This window comes from Aptenodytes forsteri, unplaced genomic scaffold (genome assembly GCF_000699145.1).
Source record: "Aptenodytes forsteri isolate BGI_AS27 unplaced genomic scaffold, ASM69914v1 Scaffold195, whole genome shotgun sequence".
NCBI classification, from domain to species: Eukaryota; Metazoa; Chordata; class Aves; order Sphenisciformes; family Spheniscidae; genus Aptenodytes; species Aptenodytes forsteri.
Window position 1 is genome coordinate 4,868,705 of NW_008795317.1, and position 10,424 is coordinate 4,879,128.

Genomic DNA, 10,424 nt, shown 5'->3' on the forward strand with positions numbered 1-10,424 from the left:
CTACAGTGGACAGAAAAATTGCAGAAACCTCAATTCTGATCTAACTCCAGTGAGAGGACAGAATTGTCCTTTTAATGTAATGCCGCTCATTGTAAAAGGGATTCCTTTCAGGATATCAAAAGCCTTAGGTCAAACTTTACCTTGTAAAAAGCCCATTCAGTGGCATTCATGAAGAATGGGGCTTTTAGAAGTGCTGGGCTCAACCAGCTCCTGGTGCTGAGGAAGAGCAAGACAAAACCACCAGAAAGCAGTCCAGAAGAAAAGTAGCTGAGGATTTGCTTTCTTCTAAGGGAGTTGTGGAGCAGCTCAGCCTGGAGGACGCGGCACTGCTGCTCGCTCCCTCTCTCCCAGCCCGGACGGTAGGCTGCAAAGCAGCACTCAGCCAAGGTCAGCCAAGCTCTGGAGAGGCAAACATCTGGTATGGCACCAGCCCCTTTGTATTTCCTCATACAGGCTCAGCGTGGCTGGCTCCTGGAAACATACTCATGTATGGGATTTTATACACACGGAAGAGGACCTGCAGAAGACAGCATGAACTCTTTATAATTCTGTCTGTTGCAGTATTGCTTAGGTCTCTCCATATCCATTTGCTGCTGTGATCAACTCACAAGGTTAGGGGAAATGAGAGGGGAAATGAGAAACTACAAAAATAGTGTTCCGGAGTAAACCCAGCTGAAAACAGAGAGACTTCATTGAAAAAAGTGATTTTTGGATAAGAGTTGACAGAGGCCTCCTTTCTGCTAAACCTTTGGCCTGTTAATGTGTCCAGAACTACTCTCCAGCTCTGAGTAGGAGTGGCATTAGCATGCTCTGGACTCACACAACCAGGCCTCCACTTTGTACCTAAATCCAGTTACCACATCCGTGCTAACTCTTGGGAAGAGCCTTAGGTTCGCAATAGTCACCCAAACAATGTTTGTTCATTAACTGGGAGAAGCTGGTCAGCCCAGGCCAAAACTGGGCCAAATAAAGTGCAAAGAAGGAAACAGACTGTGTGACGGTGCTCAAACCTGACGGTTTGCCATGATAAACAGAGCCTTTGGAGCAGCATAATGAGATATATTTCAGCCCATCCCATGTATTATGTTCAGGGACTGTTCCAGAAAAGGCCTGATTCAAAGCACATCAAAATTGTTTGCAGTTTTCCCAGCGGTTTCAATGGGCTTTGCGACCTGGTCTTCAACATTTGACAATAATCAGCATTTTCCCTAGAACATAACACTTAAATGCACAGAAATCTAAATGAAAAAGTGTTCTCATAATTTTGAAATCCTCATCTGGATCTGTTTCTGATTTAAGAAAAAAATTAGATTCATTCTTATTTTGCTCAAACAAGTACATACGTCTCTGGTTTAAATAATAGAAAGCAGAAAAAGATTTTTGAGGTGATATTTCCAGTGATGAGTTCCAAATTTTTTGGAGGGGGGAGCACGAAAGAATGGAGTGGGGTTTTTTTAAGCTAAAATGACAGTTAATCTAGTTTGAATGTTAATTGTGCTAACTGATTTCTTTTCAGTCTGAGACTTTCCAATATATGTAGTTTCAGCTTGGGTGCAATATTTAAAGGTTTGTTATAAAACTCCTTTATTTGGAGCTTATTACACAGCACAAACCCCAGCTGTGTAGCCTGACTTGTTAGTATTTCTTTTTCTTATGCTAAACAATGAAAAGCCACTTCCCATAGAACTGTGACGTACAATATTTCTGTAATCTTAATAGAATTTTCTTTCAACCACAGACTTTGTGTGTCCTCGTGCTTTTCTGGGATAAAATTTTCAGAGGAACAAAACCCCTAAAAGAGTAATTAATCATCTGGTTCTGGTTACACAAATGGCCCGATCCTGTGACCTTCAAACCTCCCTCCCCCTCAAAGAAAGCAATAAGAATGTAAAGCACAGAGAGAGACAGATTTTTTAGAGGTATGGAGGCTCTGGCTCCTGCTGACTGTTAAAACAATCTCATCCTCAACACTTCACAGAATACGTGCTATGCCATACAGCGGTGGGCCCTTAGTTTCACCCTGCATTTTGATTTCCTCTTAATGGTAGATGCAAGTCTTTCATAATTTTATTTTTACATTCTTTACTTGTAATTCAAGCAAACTTTCAAGTATAGTTTGAAAATACCCAGTTATCAGATTAAAATTTGCGAATCAATGTTTGCCAAAGACTTCTTGGGAGTTGCATGCATTGCTTGTGAACTGAAATTCAGTAGCAATGTATTACATGGCACTTCTTACATAACTGATTTTCCTACTTGACTAAAGCTAATGATCATTTGCATACAACCTTCATCTGCTACACAAATTCTCACTTCAATAGGTTGCTGATGGACATCATTAATGCCCTAGTATAGTGGAGTGGCTAACTTTCTGTTAGATGACCTATAGCAAAGCACCACCAGACAACGTTGTTCTCCAGGAAGGAGTGGAGGACAAGTTCCGGCAGTGATTTGCTCACCAGGGATGACAATGATTCTACCAGGCTCATCTTTGGTCCCAGCAAGGAGAAACTTTCAGCCCAGCTCCACAGGGAAGGCTCGGACAGTACAAGGCAGCCTGCAGCCACTACCAACCATGCCCTTGGCACGGGAGCCAGGCTTAACTGCTGGTGAGCCAAATCTGCTTGCTTTCCGAGAGTAGTAATAAGAAAATGCATTTCCTTCCCCCACAAAAAATACTGCTCACATCCACACACTAAACATTTTGCATGAGAAGAGAGATTTTCAAGTAGTCCTGCTCCCTGGGTACCCTGGTTCCAGACAGCCCTGGGCAGCAACTACTGAAGGAGACATGGGACTCAATTCAATAGGTTCTCAGGGAACTTTAAGATTTTGTGAATTTGTATCTTCCAATGGGAGAATAAGGAATCACCATCAGTGCGGTGCTACACTGAAAAGTGCAGGGTTATAATTATTTCTGTTGCAATTAGACACCAAAATATTGTGAAAAAATTGAGTTGATGTGCCCGTTTGCATTTTTGGGGAATCAAATAGTTTTTAAGAATCTGGTTTCTATGAATTCCAATCAAAATCAAGGCCTCATACTAAATTAAGAGTTCCTGACCCAAGAAGTTTTAAAAGAGTAAAAATGTCTACGCCAGAAGACCAATCTAGACTTTTTAGACTACTCTAAACTAGACTCAAATAAGAATTTCGGGTCACCATTTCCTCAATAGGGAATTGAAATATAGGTAGTGTAAGTCACTTACTCAAAGATCACATGGGAATTGACTGACAGGAGCAAAAGTCAAACTTAGATCTTCTGTGTCTCAAATTAGTCCCTTAGCTACAAGACCATGTTTCAAATTCCAGCTGAGTGCTATGAACTAACTGATCTCTCAGTGCAGTTCCACTTATCCTCTTGATAACTGTTCAATCTGCAGTAATAGGTTTTAAAAATTCATGAATCGTTATTGCATAAAGCAGTCCCCTTAAATCCCATTACCACTGTGTAAATCCTATACTGCTCTCACGTGTACTTGGTCCTGAACCAAGGGGGTTCTGTGCATGAGAGACACAGGATGCATGAAAGCAGGATGAGACCAATAGTTTTATAATTGTGTATTGTGTAACACATTCCCTTTCCTCCTCTTTTTTTCCTTATATATTCCCTGAGTGAATTCATGCAGAGCTAAATTACCCTTTGGGAAAGAGTATTAAAAAAGAAAAATCTCCTCTTGAAGTGTAGCACGCATCTTCCCTCCAGATGTCCATATCATTCTCCAGTTGATCTGTAGACTCTTCTTTGGCAGTGTTAGGCCTGTGCTTTCTCAGAAGTTGTAGCATGCTTGAGTGTTGGTGGCTGCCTTATTGTTTATATGATTAGTCACTCTTGGACTATTTTAAGGAGGCGATGTATAATTTTTGTAAATTTTATATAAACTTCATTTATTTTCTGTTGATTGATGCTGACCAGTTATCTATCTGGCTAATTGCATTTTCTAGTATATTTTCTCCAGAATTTGAAAAGTGTTGAAAATGAACAAAAGCTTTTCTTGCTTACTTGCTTGCTTGCTTTTGCTTTTGCTTTTCTTTCTTTTTTTTTTTTTTTTTGGGGGGGGGAGTTTTATATAAACTTCATTTATTTTCTGTTGATTGATGCTGACCAGTTATCTATCTGGCTAATTGCATTTTCTAGTATATTTTCTCCAGAATTTGAAAAAAGTGTTGAATGAACAAAAGCTTTTCTTGCTTACTTGCTTGCTTGCTTTTGCTTTTGCTTTTCTTTCTTTTTTTTTTTTTTTGAGGAGGGGAGCTGTTGTAATAAGGCTAACAAAACTCTAGCTGAACTCTAGTTTTATAATAAAGCTTGTGACAAGTTCTGGGCTCTAAGCCAAAGTCAAACCAAACGTACAGTTTATGAGGGTGAAAGGTTTTACTGGCTAGTCTGGTTCTCTTCCAAAATGCCTTCATTTCACATGTAAACGCTAATAGAAACAAACAGTGGTAGTACCATTAACTTCTATTTTTGCCTCACCACCTCCATGTCATGCAATAAGCCAAAGAAAGAAATCACAAGTAGAAAATCGGGGGGGGGGGAAAAGCAGGAGAAAGAATGAAATGAAACTCCATCAGATCCCTCTCTCCAAATTCCGTCTGGCCCACTGAGACTTCCTCAAAATTATTGGCAAAATGTGTTATTATTTTGGGAGGAGAAACAGAAGGTAAAGGAAGGAAAGGGGAGGGCTCAGACTAACTCAAAAAGATCCATAATTATAAAAAGCTGCTTTTTTGTTCCTCCCAAGCTTTGTTTCTCTTTGCAACACTAAGCCAGCATAGTGGGAAGCACATCCATTCATTTGTACATACCTGATCATCATTTTGTGACGAGTCCCAATTTCCCCTCCTCGGTTCTATTTAAGACAAAACTCTTTGTGAGGTCTATGGGAGTTGTGCCTACATAAGCCACAACATGAAGCAGGAGACTCCCAGGGCCCCCTTGCTCACTGTGATATTATGCACACAGCATGTCTATGAAAAAGTGTGCTTGCACTATTCTTCCCACATCCTTCTCTGTTTCAGCTCCTATCCATTTGTTTGTTTCCTTCTCTGATTGCATCTTGTAATAAACCCAAGACCGATAGCTCCTTAAGGCAGTGGCTTTCCATTTACTATGTGTTTACAGTATACTTCTGCCAAAAGTACATCCTTATGCCAAGGTTACATATCAGTGGCTGAACGTGATATATTTTTAATTTTTAATTTCAGAGCTATATTAAGTCATTTTAGGTAATCACATGATTACCGGCAATTAGATTTTTCCTATATTTAAACTGCTTGCACTCCCACTGACTTCCCTGTGTGCAAAGCTGGTGCTGAGACTGCAACACCTCTCACTCCTTGGGCCATACTGACACTACTTTTGCTCAGCCCAGTCATTTTCCCCCGAGGAGGAGTTAACATGGAGAACTATGCATTCTGCTCCTTTTGAGGAACTGTGGTTAAAACATTTATAAGCACTACACACAACTTAGCAAGACGGGGCGTTTCCATTTGTCCCTGTGCTGTAACTGCAGAGTATAGCAACTCTTGAATTAGCATTTGCTTTGTTTTCTCATGAATAAACTAATTGATTCAGCTCATCTGTCTGGAGTCCTGTATTTGCAGAAACCTGAGTGTAGAGATATAAAAGATGTCAACACATGTTGGATCCTGATCTCTTAACTCTGGGAATTACTATAATGCAGTACCCATGCATGTACAATGACACACAATAAACGCAATGACAATCATAGGTTTACAGGAGAGTTGCGCTGCTTCATCCTTGCTCTAACTGATTTTCTTTCTCTCTAGCTGGATGAAGTTAACAGCATATCCTAGAGTATCTTTTCCTGGAAATTGAGGGGAATCTGACAAAACTATGCTTTCAGCAAAGAGCCAGAATACACTTTGTGACAGGAATCAACTTTAAATCAAAACAAAATGGGAAGCTCTTCTTTACTGACTTGCCCTCAGCTTGCCTTCCTTAGTGTTAAACTATTAAGTACGTGGCACTTTGTTTGCAGAACGGTTATGTCATCTTAAAAAAACTTTACTAGATCATTCAGCAGCCTGTTAGAGAACCTAATGTAAGCTGTAAAAATATTGGTGGGGTCTTCTTATTGAAGACACTTCACAACACGTCTCCAGGTGCAGACATGCATTAAGGCATGATTGCACTTACTACCCTGATGTGCATACCGATCTGAATCCTTGTGTAGTTTCATAATACATGCAGGATGTCTCATGACTGACTCACATTATGTCCACACTGCAATCAGGATGTGCAATTCCTAAAGACATTTCTTTGGAGGCTTTAATAGATCTAGCCCAAATAGTTACCAAATGTGGCTAGTCTGAAACTGGGCGGTACCTCTTTCAGAGGAGTTTGTGCCTCTGAGTTTTAGGACACTTGCACCTATAGGAGAGGCTTTTGCCTGTCCTATACATGGATTTGCAGAATCTAGTTAGGAACTCTCAAATGTGTAGGCTATGACATGTACAAGGGAGAGAGCAAGCAAGGGCAAATGGGAACAACGGGACCTTCCAAAATCACTGTTGCATGCAACATTTCTTTTTCTTGTTGTTTTCAGAAGTTATCCTCTAATGAAAAATATCTATAAAAATATAACAGTGTGCCAGGCTTTGTTGAACATGATCATTTCAGGTTTGACACATGCAACTGACAGACTCCACATAAACTAACTTCCCTTAATTTAATCCTTTAATTTAATGACCTGTACCTGATGTGGACTTACTCATAATCACTTTCCATATAGCTCACAGACACACTATGTTGCAAGGAGGAACTTCATTTTCACAATGTCCTCTGGTGCTATTCTGACATAAAAAAATGCTGGGAATCATCAGCAGGCATACCTTCGGTGCCAGTCTCATTTGCCACTCCGCTAGAGTGGATTAACTGAATAATAGTAAATGACCCAAGGCAGGATGAAAGCAATGCTTGGGAAATAAAAACAAAAAAATGAAAATACTGTGAAGGGCCCAGCAGAAGCAGAAATTCACTTGATGATTAGCGCTCAGATTGCACAGCAGCAACCTGGAAAAGAATGCTGTAGTGAAACCTTATAGCTCAGCGTGAAAGTGAGCAAGAGAAAGCGTACACATTGCTGCAAAAGTTATTTCCTAATAAAAGTAATTTAATACTGCCACAGATGTACAACTAAATTTGCATGTCAAGCCCCAATTAAACAGTGGCAAGACAACAAGAGTTCAAGTTTATGGTAGTTTGTTTTGGTTTTGGGTTTGGTTTTTTTTTCCCCTTCTTTGTTTAGTCATTGTTTGAAATTGGCCAAGAAGCTGAGATAATTTCGAATTTGGAGAGGGCGAATGGGTAAAGCCAGCCTCACGTCTACTTCTGACTTGCCAAAGGTGCAACTTAACATAACTATTTACATCCAGCTTCCCTTGAAGAACTGGACTGGCCATAATGGATCAGACCCAAAACCCACAGATTTTAGCACCAGATTTCTGGGTGCTATCGATACCAGACCACTCAGAGTGGTTTAAGATCTCAAGAGTAGCCAAAGGGGTGAATAACTCCCTTCCCTTCTAGCCCACCGCAGCACTGATTTCAGCAAAATATGCTCAGATCTTGAGATGAGCTTAGTGCTGCTGCAGTTACATTATTGTTAGTAGTTAGTTCAACTGACAGCAAGTTGACATGTTTGCTGTAACGGTGCTTTCGAACGACTATGTAGACTCCCTCCTTAATAACTGAGGAGTGGTCCAAGCCCCAAAACAGAATTCTTAATCTAGCCAATGGTATTATAATTGTGGATATGCTTGTTACTGATTTAAACAGCTATTCAGGCTTCCCTTGCTCCAAGGGAGTATGTTCTTTGCAGGTCTGAGGAGTCATTATCCCTTTGCTTATACTCTCTTGGGAATTAATGAATCTTGTATTCCCTTTCTACACAATAAATTCAATTTTAACAGAACGATTCACCTCTAACTCTTCTGGCTGTGAAGGTAAGAAATATCTTTTTGAACTCTCACTCTGTGCCAATATCTGCTATACAAAAGACAGATGGGAACATATCACTGTACCACAACTTCGGTGAGAAACACCGGACTTCGCGGAGACACACTTAGCAAAGTGGCAAGTTTTCAGAAGCAGCCCTTTCTTCTGCATATTTTCTGGCTGACCTATGATTCTCAAGAGCCTCTTACTGAGTAAAGTGACTCTCTACCAAGTAGTGCTCATAAGTATTTAATTTTGGTGTGTAAATATGACCCTGTGAGCCAAATGCTTAAATTCCTTAATGGATATGGACCCAACAGCTCTTGCCTGTCTCCTCAGAAGGGATCTAATTTGCTTTAATTAAAAAATATGTCTCCATTAGCTCTCCTGGGACCTGCCTATGCTTACTAAACTAGGCTTTCTCTATAGACCTATCTATATATATTCCTTGCTCATTATGAGCCACATGATCATGTCTTTTTTTTTAAAAAAAAAAGAGAAGTTCACTTTCAGTGTTACAGTGGCAAGAGGATACTATTGCAGCATTTTTCCCCACTTAGGAGACAACTCAGGCCCCACTCTTAAAGAGACTGAGACTCCATAGCTCTGCTTGAATTCAGTGGGAATGATAGAAAACCAGAGGAGTGTTGTTCTAATTCTGTAAGACATTTAGGAAAAAAAAAAAGAAATATAGGCCCCTTGACAAGGTGTCAAAATATTAATGTCCTGTTCATTCAGTTTGTTCTTGTTACCTTTTCATCTTGGACAGCTCAACTCGTCCAGCCTACTGCAACGCTTTAGCAACAGTGCTGAATTCCTAAAACTTTTGCTATTTCTGAATTCTGATTGGCCCATGAGCATGTGATGCCAACAGTACCCCGAGGGAGCAACAAAAAGTGTTTGAACAGCAAGGCATCCCACAGTCTTGTCTCATCAAGTAACCTGGGCAGATACTAAAAGCAAACTGATAGCAGAATCCAGTTCGAAAGGTAAAGGTAAACCAGAAAGGTTGAAAAGAGAGATAGAAAGTATCGAGGAATTAAAAGGCCAAGTGACCAATACTCAGTCTGAAGCACTCAGCTCAGTGAATATGGAAAATCTTCATTCAAGGTTTCATTTTAAAAAAAAAAGATAAATTTCTTCAGGGGAGGGGGAGGAGTAGAAATCTTGTTTATCAACATTCATCTTTCTTCTTTGCTACCTCAAGGAGACACTCTTCATCTCCCCGGAGCATCAGTCCAATTGGCTGGTTATTTCAGTTCTGTGGATATTTTGCTGATAGCTATAATGTAGATCCCCATGCCAGATACTTGAGTTAATTAGCTTGTGGGCTGCTAGTGTCAGACTTGTTTAGTGCAGGAAAAATAGCTGACAACAAATCATCACTGTGTGAGATCTTGATTATTGTTTGGATGCAAACAGCAACATGCTGGCACCGCCTTACAAGTGTTTCCAATCACAGGGGGATGTTCTAATGCTAACACAATGATGCTGGCTTTTTTTAGGAGAAAGGAGCTGAATCATTGATGGCCCCTAGTCTTGCTCACTTACTTGCTATTTATTCAAACTTCATTTAGTTAATCCTGTCTTCTCCTGTGGGGTGATAGGGTTGAGGGCCCAGATCCTCAGTTTTTAAAGGAGTCTCTGATAACCAGTTACCAGAACACAGGGATGACCGCTTAAGCGTACTAGACATGCTGTACAGTGAGTCCATACTCAAACAAATGTTACATACATGCATTTCATTGCTTAGGGAGATTAACTGGAACACAGACTGAACACATACAAGAGATCTCCTTTATGTGTGTCTCTCCAACCTGTTACCTCTTTCCATCCTGCTTAGTTTCCACCAAAAGTGCCACTGTTCTTTTGAAGAATATATCTATTGCTCACTGCAATTATTCTTGCTTTAGATCTGCCCTCTACTCTATAGAAGTAAGCATTATATCAGAGTTTCATTCCTCGTGAAGCAAAGTGTAGATGAGAGATGCTCAAATTTTGCAAGGTACAGGACTGCAATGACAGTACAAGGCGACGATTTTCTGCAATTCATTCATTTCGCAATGTTTCCAACTTTGGGGTGAAATTTGGAAAGGCATGGTGTTTTTAGATAATATTAAGATGTTTAGATTTTGTGGTGTTGAGATGAAGGAGGTATGCACAAAGGTATATATTCGCTTTTGCGCTTCGATCTGGTCATTCCTGCAGTTGTTTGTTGTCTCACTTTAAGTGTTGTGATACTCAGATTCCAGACAGTAACCTGGCTCAGTGCTGGTCAGAAAATAAAAGGAACAATTATCACTTGAAGTGTTGTGTAAATTTTTTTTCAGCTTCATCAAGATATCCTGTTGAAAATACTTTCATCTTTGTTACCCTCATATCACTCCATTATTTTAGTAACAGAAAGTATCCAAACTTCTAATGAAATGCAGTAGTACCAAGACAATCTCAGTGACTGCAA